Source organism: Homalodisca vitripennis, chromosome 4 (assembly GCF_021130785.1).
Source record: "Homalodisca vitripennis isolate AUS2020 chromosome 4, UT_GWSS_2.1, whole genome shotgun sequence".
In the NCBI taxonomy this organism is placed as follows: Eukaryota; Metazoa; Arthropoda; class Insecta; order Hemiptera; family Cicadellidae; genus Homalodisca; species Homalodisca vitripennis.
In genome coordinates this window covers 45,412,899-45,425,695 of record NC_060210.1, presented here as the reverse complement: position 1 = coordinate 45,425,695, position 12,797 = coordinate 45,412,899, and the positions used below count along the sequence as shown (strand labels likewise).

Sequence of the window (12,797 nt, the reverse complement as noted above, 5' to 3'; positions counted from 1 at the left end):
TCACAAAAACTACTTGCTCCGCCGAGACACGAACCCGGATCTCTCTCTCTCTCTCTCTCTCTCTCTCTCTCTCTCTCTCTCTCTCTCTCTCTCTCACACACACACACACACACACACACACACACACACACACACACACTTGGGTGAGTGCGCTACCACTACACCACAGAGCTCTTACTATTTACGATTCAATTATTTTGTTTCTGGCCGTTACTTCACAAGTGTTTAAATAACCAAACTAAAATATTATCAGAAGACCAAATACCTTGTCAAAAGACTTTTTATTTACATTCATTAAATTTGTATAAATGGCAATAGCATAATTTAATTTCAATATTCAATCACAAAAAACGTTGCATGAGTGTATTAACTCACAATTTAAAACAATTTTATTAACTATCTCTGTTGTAAAACCCTTAAAATACTTCCGAAGTTAATAAAAACGATCGTAAAACTGAAACTTTTAATTAAATCGATTACTTTCAGGTATGTTAAATAGTATCATACCCAGGTTTGTTGCAGTTTTGCTCTACGCCATCGATAGATTATTCAGCAACATAACAATTTCACTTTCAACCTTTGAATAGCCGCACGCCATCTTATAGGATTCAGATATATGGCAGAAGTGTACATTAAAGTATTTATAAATGTCTTGAAGTTTCAAAATGGGTTTCTATTGATCTACGTTGTGCAGTAAGCGCATAAAAACTGTACAAACGCCAATGGACGTTATCCCACAACTCTTATTGAATAAGACTGGCTAATGCCCGTATTTAAGGCGTATGCAATTACGATATATCTTTTTATTTCATATACCAGTTTAGGACTGAATAATAAATTACAACCGTTTTGGTGTTCAAAAAAGTACTTTTATGTTTTATTAGCCCAAATTTTAATATTGGAACCGGAATTGGTTTTAGGATGTACGGAAAGAGAAATACACAACTTAGTCTTACCCGGAACTTATGACATGAGAGATAATATTATAAGTATTTTCCTACGGAATGAACTTATGTACAAAACTAGAAAATGACGTCTTTTCGTAGTTTCTTGGTAAACGAATCTTTATCATACAGTGTGTGCAGTAGAATTGAATAATAGCCTACATTTTGTACAATAACTGTTTAGATTTCATCTTAATAAATAATCGACGCAGGCAAATTAAGTAGCCGTTATACGTTTATTTTGTAAAGGAAGAGTTCAAAATTGATAATGGATATTCTTTTGGATTCTGAGCTATAAAACCTAATTTGATTTAAAACTAAAGAATGAAGTGTGCGTAGAAATAAATTAGAGGGTACTGTAGTATTTGGTTACATTACATTTTATAACGCAGTTGATACGAAACCTGTAGTTGCCCAGTGGTAAACTGTTATTATCAGTCAACTTGTTATTTATGTTTGTTGTTGACTGTAGCGACCAATGAGACTGGCCTACGTCTCTACGCTGTCATCCACAGAGGCATTGCCTGCCATCATTCGATAACGTACCTGTCGTCACGAGATCTACAAATAATTTTATTTATATTGTTTCTTAATTTTGTTCTGAAACGCTCATCTGTCAATGATCATTGTTAGAGTCGACATACTTGAAGGTAACCACTTCGCATTGCTCTTCTGTATAATGCAATAATAATTAAGTTTGGTACATCACTCCACTCAATACTGCAAATGATGAATTCAGTACTTGCAAAACACAATGTTTATAGTTACGTAAACATTTATTATAGTTAATACAAAACGTTTGCTACGAAAATAATACATTATTGCTCGGATTATAGTGTTAAGATGTTCCATTCATCTTTTATTTCTGAAATAAGAGAAGTTTTTTTAGAATTATGCATGTAACTTATATTTATGCACGGTGTCAAAAAGTCTGTTTCGTCATTCAAACGATTTTTTTTTCAAACTTTATACAAAAGTGAAATATTTAAATGAGAAATACTTTTGCTTTCCACGATGCATGAAATGGTTGACGACAAGACAGGCCAGTACCAGATACCAAGACCAGTATCCGGCAGGCAGCACTCGTCTATGACGCCGGAATGGGGCCAATGGGGCGGCCCGTTACACAGACAGATCCTGGTACCCAAATAGCCCCGCATTTTGGCAACTCTTGCTCAATTCCACCCCTTGTCAAATATAGACGTGTAAAGTACTGTTACACGCCATTCTTGGGGTCGGAAATAACATAGGTATTAAGGAAAAGCCTTAAGGTACAACCCATTGTGTAATGTTCTATCCGCAAGTCTCATCCAGTCTCGTCTAACAGTCAACCGTCTTAAACTTTGTATAAAAGTACTTTTATAGAAAATACTGTTTTTTCTACTTAAACGTTTCACGGTAAGCGCTGCTGTACTTGTATTGGGCCAGTACCACCGCCTGGTATTCATTGGCCTGGGCGCTCGATCCCTTATAATTAAGGAATCACACCCCATAATAGCGTGTTATCAGTACTTCAGGAAAGATACTAAGTAAGTCGTCTAGACTCCATATAGTCAGTCGCATTATGTCAATTTAAGAGCAGCTGTGTACATAATTCTCCAGACACACTCTTCATTGGCCAAAATATTCTCGAATACTTCCTATATACGCGTATTTAGATAAATAATTTTGTACAGGTAAATTGTATTGAAGGCGTATCTAAGTTGACTCTTATCAGCCGATATTGACTGTCGAATTGGAGTTATCTCTGATGTTAGGAAGGCGGTAGAATGTCTAAACAGGACCTGTATTGGGATGGGTAGGAATGCGAAGATAAGAGTAGAGATATGTGTTTGAAGATATTTATAGTTTTGCATCATTGTAATGCCAGTGTTATAGCATCAAATATATAAATTATGTTCGGCTGTAAAAATTGTGTTTGGCGCGTGTTATCACAACTAGGCTACTCTTTTTCGAAGGAAACGTGGTTAGATTATCTTTTGTACGTACATCTTAGAAACTGTTTTAGAACAGCCAGGCCTGATTCTGTAATGTGCAAGGAATACCAAAAAATGTATTAATTTAAATTACAGTTTAGGATTTTGCTGCTAATAAAAATGTACAGTATTTGTTATTTGTCTTAATGCTATAAATATTAAATATTTAGCCTAATTTCTTATCAGTGTATATCAATTATGACAGACATAATCACACCCTAGAAAGTCATTTGATGGCAGGCAGAGATTGTACATAAATTATACCGTACAGTAAGCTAGATCCATAATTTGTGTAGTAGCATGAAGAATAATTTATTGAATGCACGTGGTACTCTAGACGGTTTACTTTGCTTGGTTGTGACTGCTGTGATGTGACATGTTTATAAAAGGTAGATCTACCACTCGGTTCTTGTCGGCAGTGGGCAGAACATGTAGTTGGGCTTCTAGAGGGGAAATACTGGTGGGCATACTGGTCGGAGAGGATTTGTAGTCTGACTAGGCTGTGGTTGTGAAGAGAGGGCAGAGCGTAATGTAGACCTAGAAGTTGTTCAGTTGACCCTGTGTATATTTCAGGGCCCCGAGTATCTTTCACGTTTCGAGGAGAACCTCAGGCGATTGTTCAGGTTTTGCAGATAAGATCCCCCATTTATTGGTAAGCTTCGCGCCAAAGGCGGTTGGCCTGTTCCTTCCCCCTTCATTTCCATTTAGGATTTGGCAACGCTGTAATCTGTTATTGCAGCGAATTTCTATACAGGGGTTTAGCATGAGCAACAATTAAAAAATAATCAATGAAATCCTTATCCCTCCGGAAAGTCTTTGATTTTAATCATCTGTGACCGGTTTGATCCTTAAATACTCCTGTTATCATTGTAGGAACCATACATACACAGTGATAAATAATATATTCAAGAGAAGATTATTCTATCCTGTGAGGGCATTACTTGCAAAATACTGATAATATATTTAGTTCACCTCACCTAAAGGTTATTCTTATTTTTGTTTTAGTGTAACCCAAGAACAGTGTCAGGCAGTCATGGCGCACTGTATCTATCATTTGTCACATCTTGGATAGCTATACGTGATCAATACCACTTTGTGCAGCTTACTCGTATATGGCCAAAACTATCTAATATCGACATATCCAGTTAGGCGCAGGTGTACATGTACTGGCCCAGTACCACTGTCCGGTGGGAGGCTAACGGAACTTCGGCCGCCGCGTCGTCACATCACCTCGCCTGCTTTGTCCAAACAATATTGTCCGCTCGGAGTACTCTACAGTACTTGAATAAACCAACGCTGCGCAAGTCCGCTCGGAGCCGCGTCGTCACATCACCTCGCCTGCTTTGTCCAAACAATATTGTCCGCTCGGAGTACTCTACAGTACTTGAATAAACCAACGCTGCGCAAGTCCGCTCGGAGCCGCGTCGTCACATCACCTCGCCTGCTTTGTCCAAACAATATTGTCTGGTCCGCTCGGAGTACTCTACAGTACTTGAATAAACCAACGCTGCGCAAGTCCGCTCGGAGCCGCGTCGTCACATCACCTCGCCTGCTTTGTCCAAACAATATTGTCTGGTCCGCTCGGAGTACTCTACAGTACTTGAATAAACCAACGCCGCGCAGGTCCGCTCGGAGCCGCGTCATCAAATCACCTCGCCTACTTTGTCCAAACAATATTGTCCGCTCGGAGTACTCTACTTGAATAAACCAACGCCGCGCGCAGGTCCGCTCGGAGCCGGGTCGTGCCGACCTGGTTTGTGATTTGTATTTGTTATCAACATTAATCAACCTCTATTTATACTTGCAAAGTGGAATTTCCATAGTTCTGAACAAACTCTCCAACGCTCTCCGGAGCTATAAAAGTTTACAACCTTAATTCAATTCAAACTAGGTTCTGCCAAAACTTATAATCATTGTTTGGATAGCCGGTAATTTATGTTGCATGGAATTAATTTATCCACGAAGGTCTTAAAATTATTATTTGTACGCAGTAACTGTCACGTATAACGTGTAGAAGTTGCAGACCGCACCGAGTCAAGGGAGTTTTTTTTATATACCTTTAAAAGTTATTTTTTTACAATAATGTTTATTATAATAATCAGTTAGGAAGCATGAAATTGAGGGGTGTTTCATGCCTTGAAGTATTTTTATTTTGTTTTGAGCATGTTCAACTAACGTATTATCAGAACCATCAACAATGTCTGTGTTGGCAGGCCGCGGGGTTTCTTGGTCATCCATCCCTTGAGCAAACACGCTAGTTGCAGCTTTGCCATTTTATGTTGAGATAATCGCCATCCGATCTTGTAAAGATCATTATGCAAAAGATGCGGCTCATAACTATACACTAAGAGAACAGGAGATGGATTTATCCATCGTTAGGCCTAATAAATCAACCCGCACACCTGACGCTGGTAATCAAATTGTATGAGTTTTATTAAAAGTCTTACAAAAAAATGTCGATTTTATTTCCTTTGTACATTTTAATATAATTGCGTTCTGTACACGAATTTAGACAATAAATAGTAACGTGTATCATGGATAAAACCGTTGTACATGTAGATTACCACATAATCCTCCACGAAAAGCAGCGTTGGGAAAACCAGATTTGGAATTCAGAATTATTTAAAAGTCGAATTTGAAAGAACTTAGCTGGAGTAGCTATTTATTAATACTAATACTTGGCTAACTTATGTCACATGAATGCGTTTTATTTTTAAATTTTCAATATCTTTAAACTATATGAATACCCGTTATTGATAAACGTTACAGATTCTTGTGCATAAGTTAATGGAAAAACTCCTGTGTACTAAGCAGAAATTTTAAGTTAGAATCTCAAAATTCGGAATCCATATTCGTCTTTTCCACATTTTGACTACCATTGTGCACGCATCAAGAGCAGCAGGCTGTAGAGAAACGACTTTGAGTGTTAACTTCCAACACTTTTACTACCTTATTTTTGGTTTTATAATAATTATGGGAGGTAACTCATTTTAAAGATATGATTAGTAGTACATATGGAACCGTGTTGAAATATGTGTTTTATCTTCCATAATTTGTTATTGTTTAAACGATATAGTGCAAAAAGTTTGTGATTTTCTAAGAAAGTAATAAAACATACATGTATGTAGGGTCGGATGAGTATTATTAATTTGTTTAGAATGAGACATCTCTCAGAATTTCATGATGAAAGTAAGGTTATAACAGTTTTTGGAGTTTAACATTGTCTTTGTGGAGGCTAAAATCAGTACAGACGGCTCAAGAAAAGTGCAAGAAAATCTATATTGTAAGTTAATCTTTGTTGTACGTTAACTCCTAAAGGATTTTATGAGATGAAATCGGGATGTGGGAAAATATTATAATTATCTTAGGCGAAAAGAGTGCAGCCATTTAAGGGTTTGTATGTTTCTCAATGTACTTTATATGAATTCTGTCTAATATCTAAAGTTTGTTGTGAGGTCACTCGGTGTTTTACAGGAAGAATTAATGTAGTAATAATCCCATAAGAACACCGATTAAAATTAAATTGCAATGTGCAGACTTGATTGACGAAACCGTTTGTAATAATATGTTTCACTTGTGTGTGGAAGCCAAGAGTGCAGAGTAGTATAATGATGTAGTAAACCTACAGTGTGTCCGGGAGTGTCAAGTCAGTAGACAGCACTTCTCCCCGAGGCTGACGGGTCCGAGCGGTCGGTAAGTACGAACATTTGCTCCGCGTCACCGCACATCTCCAGGTGTAACTGAGCTTTCACAATACTATTTTAAAGGCAACAAAGACGTAGACTATAGCCAGTGCTAGTGACACGGAGACATCTCTTGCTGGAGTTGTTGTTAGGCTCTCCCGTATTCCTCAAGGTCGCCCTGCAGCTGTTTGCAGCGCTCTTCAAGGCCACACCCCAAAAATATTCCTCGCGACCGTGGAATGCGTAAAAGCGGAAAATAATATACGATTTTACGGATAAGCTTTACGCCAAACAAGTTTCTATTAGGCAATCTGTCCATTTTGATTTTGTACGATTGGGTTAGGTTAAGACCTGTGAAAACTTTGCCGTTTTTTAAATTTGTATTGTGCTGGTAAAGTTACACAGACAGACTTAAACTTGTATTTTATTTTAAGAATGGGCATTTGAAGTGATTAAATAATATGGCGAAAGATGACACTTGACTAGTTGTTTAATATTCAACTAAGCAAGAACTATTTTCTAGCTTTCGCACTGTTAAAACTGGACTGATCAAATAGCACGTTATATTTACTTAGATAGGGTTTATAGGTAGGTAACTTCCACAAGTAGGCTCAGTTTATAAGATATGTTTGAAAGAATATCGTGCAAAGATACGGTATGCACATACGATATTATACAACACTAGCATCTTTATACCGCGTCAACTCCTGGTATACCAGCCGTTCAAGTCACTGCTGATCGCTTGGTCAAGATGGCTGTTCACTTCATTGTCCGCGGACTTTGGGCTTCTAGTACACGTTTATAAGTAAATATTACTGTAATAAAGGTTACTAAGTCAGAATTCATTTTAATAGTTCAATTTGTCAACTTAAACCAATTTTAAATGCAGAATACATGAATATTATAGTAAACGCTTGTGTCTTAGATTATGTCTAATAGGCCCAAACGATAGTCTACGAAACCAATTCAAAATTGTACACTTCGTTTACATTGCATACATATATACAGCCTACATTTATTGTGCCAATGATGCAGTGAATACATAATACACTGCACGATTAATAGTATGATAACGTAAAGATTCAACTAAGAAGATAAAATGAGATGATTTTCTCAAGTTGAAGTCTAATTAGAGTTTGCGCTTTTTTGTTTGTCCCATCTGACTACCCATCTTTAGCAACATTTTAGCAACTCGTCGCCTCAGTTTTAGTGCAGGTCTCTTACAGGATAAATCGAGCTTATAGTCGATTATTTGTTTATTCCTTGATAACAGTATCGATGCAGGAAATACAGTCGAAGTATTTTCACAGATATACGAATCTCGGCGTGTATCCGGAGTCAATGCTCGAGGACGGGTACAATGCTGCCCGTCGCGCCACGGTGAGGCGCCCCGTCGCCCCGCACAATACAAGCCTGGTACTGTTGTACAATGCATACGACCCGTCACCGACCATTCGTTACTTGTTTATATTAGCCATATTGTCACTCTTAACTTCCTCATGCAATCATTAATCAACATTTTAATAAACGATTATCAACTTAGCGTGAAGTCGATCATCGAACTGCCTCCATCGTCCCTTACTTGTCTATCTATCAACGTAAAATCGCTAAGTTTACTTTCTAAGCGAAAACTTAAAATAAAAATTAATGCTGTCGTCTTGATAGTCCTCATAATGTAGAAATGTAGAGAAGTATTCAACTGTAAAATACGGGCACATAAGCTATGAATATACAAAGCATCTATGCATCTATCAATGCATATGATAACTAATCCTACTTAATGAACTGACCCATCAATTATTAAAGTAATTTATTTCGTTACAGGAATTCCAAAGACATCAGAACAGTTGATTGATAACAATACTATTCAGATGTATTTAGCATTGCCCATACTTAAGTATCATCACTAAAAAGATGGATTAAAGAAGTGAGAAGTAAGAATTTATGAAAATCCTTTTACATCGTTCAAACTGGACACGGGACAGTTCTTGCTTATACGTTGTTCTATGGAATATTCACATTTCAATCGCTTAATCAAGAAAACAGATAATACAAATATTCAGATAAAATTAAGAAATGGGTTGTAAAGATTCATTGGGAAGACTGTATGTATAAATAAGCTGTTAATACGTACACCATACTACATACTATGAATAGGATATGTATTATTTACAAAAATAACCTGTGCACATGAATTTATACAAAGCTGGTGTCGAGTTAGTACTGTCACCGACAAAGTGAACTCTCATGGGCAGACTACACATGGGCTTTCTTGGGATTGTTATCAGCCGTGGTGGGATTAATTTATTGCGTGTTGGACATACTCTTTGAATTAAAATTATTAAATGAATAAAGTTCGAATTAGTTTGCAATAAATTTTTTAATTTTATAAAGAAAACAATGCTACAAGAGAATTTAACAACTCACACGCGGTGTATGACATTCTGGCACGTCCTTGGTTGTGCGAAACCATAAATCGTAGGGCAAACATTAGCAGGAAAATATTTCTAGATCATAAAGGACGACGCCAAGGCCTTTCCAGTTGCTTGTAAACAGACCTTTCCTGGTACTCTAGGTAGAGGAACATTTGGTCCGGTCAAATGTCTGCGACGGACTGCCTAAATGTCGGGCTGGGCCTCCGGCCTCCGCCAGCACGACGTACACCTGCCCATGAGCGCTCACCATGTACAGTTAGTTAATCGATAAGCGTGAAGGCTATATACAAGAAAGGGTCAATGACAGCGAATTAAGACGGAATCACCCGAAAACTGACGACAGATACCGAAGTGTTCACCGCGACATTTTATAACCCTTGTTGGTTCCTACGTATGTTTAACTGTGATTTGCCTCTCGTATTTGTGTTACTGCATGTACATACTATTCATAATGATAATTTCCTTGATTTTGAGTTAATGGCCATGCATTACTGGTAAATACTGTTGCTTGGTTACGTTTTTATTATGCACTTATAGATTAATTAAAAATAAGCTCTATCAACTAATGTAACTACCACGTAATCTTCTAATTGTTGTAACCTTCGACAATCTAATCTTAGATGGATAGTATTTGTACTGTTTTGTAATATGTGCGTAAATTCTGCGTAACTGCAAGCGAGAACTGTTATACTCGCTGTTCTAAGTATTTTCACACTTTCACTATCACGCCAGGAAGGGTTATTAATCAGAGGATCCGTTTGAAAAATTCTTGGTAAAGTCCACCGTCACATAAACCTCAGCGGTTATACAACGCTCCCGAGAAGCGCGGGTTTTGCGTCTTGGAACTCAAAATTGCGCAACGAGGACTATGACCCATTACCATGACTCATGGAGTTCTACCGTTAGACATCAATTTCCGCGCTTTGCTTCGCATATTTTACAACCACTACAGTCATAATTCTTACAAACTTTCCAGACAATACATAAGAAAACAAGTACACAAGAAATAATTTTATATTATGTTAAAATCGTTATGCTAATATTTACGGCCAAGAACGACATGTATGTGAAGGCGTGGTAAACAGAACTACGCATTTTCATTTGTTAGTAGCAGGGAATCTGAATTTTAGTTGATAACAGTACATATTAGAAAAGCAGGGGGTAAAATTCAGAATCTCAATTTTTCTTTTAAACTAATTACTGTGCAAAATAGATCTCCTGTCTGACTGATTCTAGATCGAACAACAAAAACAATAGAAGGAGCAATGAAGCGAGAATGTCAGTGAGACGGACCACATTTAAAAGTGGGGTACAGAAGCCCCGGTGACCCAGTTGTGGCCGGCTAGTACCCGCTCTCAACTCTAGCCCCTTGACCATCTACTCCTTCGTCTTGTACAACCCCAGACTCCGCACATTGAAAAGTATGAAGTACTTATTACAGAAAATACAATCCACAGTTTAGGAGCTGTTTACAGGTATAAACTGTGTATGCTGATCATTTCGAATGGTTTGTTAGAGGAGTCATGTAGTGAAAATTCGTTTTAGTTGGAAGCAACTATTAATTCTTACATTTTTCACTGAAATTATATATTTAACTAGAAATTTGGCTTAGTTTTTAAAGGATTTTTTATGACAATACTCAGGGGAATTCCGGGTAGAACCATTCTATTAGAAGTGTTTATCCTTGTTTGGTCAAGTAAGTAAAACTTGTCTTTTAGAAATATTTTAAAAGTTCGAACCACTGCACTTCTTGGCTACCGAGAAGTGTTTAGTTATCCATTAAATTCCCGGATGGCCAGAAATACAAGTAACTTATTCCCTGAAATTTCACCCTGATTACAGCCCTTACATGAAGAAGTGAAAGAAGCTTACAGTGTTAAGTTGTAGAGTGTAAGGTCAGATATACCGCACGAATACGGGTGGTGGGTGAGAAGCGCAGTCAGGAATGGGCCATAACGGTGCGTGGCTGATAAACGGGCTGATAGCGTCCTGGGTGCTTGCGCAGGCTTTGACTACTGCCGCTGCCGCTGCCGCTACCGAGGCCTACATTCTACAGTAACACTGATACGCACAGTTGTCAACTCGTCAACTCTATTTATTATACAGGCTATACTGTATATTTCACTATTTAACATCATACAGTCAGTGGCCAAATAAATCTGATTGCACAGTACTTGTTAAATAAATCCACGATTGACACAGTATAATATTTAAAATATTAACTCACAATGCCAACAAGTACTAAAGCAGAATTTATCATTTTTGTTTTGTTTGTAACGACAGAGTGTGTATTTTGTTGTCTTTCAGACACTGTTATCAGAACTACGTCTTTACGTCGTAACTACGTTCAAGGCCGTCTGAGTGCGTATTACATTGTGGATTGCCCTCGCATATCTACCTATACATGGGATAAAATATTGTACATCTCATTGATAAATAATAAAAAGAGGCAAATCACAGATAAACAGATGAACCTGCGCATACCTGGGTTGGCCCGGGCAGGTCGCTGATTGAGATTGTGGCTGCGGGCCCCAGGCCTACTCATCCTCGGGGCGAACACACACGGAATCGGTGTCATCGTGGAACGTTACCGGTACCTCAACACCAACGACCATTTTAACCAACTACGAGGAAAATTGGGAAAATCCTTGAGAAGAACTCACAGAGAACCAGAAGGCGGAGGTAAGTATCCTTAGTTCGCGGCTGCTGAGAGGGTATCCAGTATCCCGAGAGGCGACACAGTCACTGAACGAGTCACAGAACACAGTGAGTCACTGGAGTCACAGAAGACACGCCGTACCGGAGGTCGGAGCCCAACTGCGACGGGGACCATTGCCCTCGACTGGAGGGGGGTGGGGTGGGACACTAACCTACTTCCCCCCCTCCCCTATAACAGTACTAGCGCCCGCGCCTCGCCGGCCTGCTCCCGCGCTCGTACAGCACCGCCGTAGCCGTGGCCCTCGGAAATGTCATAAGGTCTTAACGGGTTTGGGCTACGGAAGCGGGCGGATACAATGATGATAAGATGGAGTTCCCGTCATCGCCCAAGATGTTGATGACCTGCTACGGAGGATCGCTGAAGGATTGTTTGCTGATGTAACCAGATACGGAGTGTCCTGAGAGTTTGCTCCAACGGATCCTCATACAATACATGTCAAGAGCGTCTGGTTTTTATTTTTCATTTTTATATATTTTTTTTTTTTATAATTTAAAGAAAGCATTATTACGTTGTTTTCAACTACAACCCGAACTGGAAAAGTAACTTATTTTTTTCCATCTTTGTACAACATGGTTAATTTTATGATTTAAGGAATTTATTATTTCAACTTAATGCAGATATAAAATTAAAGTGGGTGGCACCACACACACATTGTCACATTTATTGCAACTTGAACTGTATATTGCTTTCATGTGTGGGTACACTCTCCTTTATTAACTTCATAGCTGCAATTTAGAAAAATATTACATTTGTTTAACCTATTACGACTGAACGACGGTGACTGCTCTGGAAGACCATATTTCTATTTCTATCTAAAACCTTAGCCTATATTAAATAAATCCTACTTGTTAGCAGTGGCATACAGGATTTACGTTCGAAAATGTAATCGGTATCTCAAATGTTATGGAGAAAAACGACAAGTCTTCCTTATCTATGTTACCCATGTAAAACCAGAATATGGAGGTATAAAAAGCAGTTACGTAACGTACTGCTGTACAAGTAGAGGGTCGATTATTTTTTTTAAGAATGCTTTCGTTTTT

The 12,797-nt window shown here is 38.2% G+C and overlaps 1 protein-coding gene across 2 annotated transcripts in view; it reads right to left on the bottom strand.

The window, feature by feature from the left end:
* Positions 1-11,848, bottom strand: part of LOC124359263 (ichor) — a 45,683-nt gene extending 33,835 nt beyond the window's left edge. Inside the window, exon 1 of one of the 2 annotated variants that reach the window (XM_046811873.1) lies at positions 11,523-11,848. The gene's annotated coding sequence lies outside the window, so the exon portion shown is untranslated. The remainder of the gene's footprint in view (positions 1-11,522) is intronic. The other variant, XM_046811874.1, reaches the window with a different exon arrangement.
* Between the last annotated feature and the right edge of the window lie 949 nt (positions 11,849-12,797).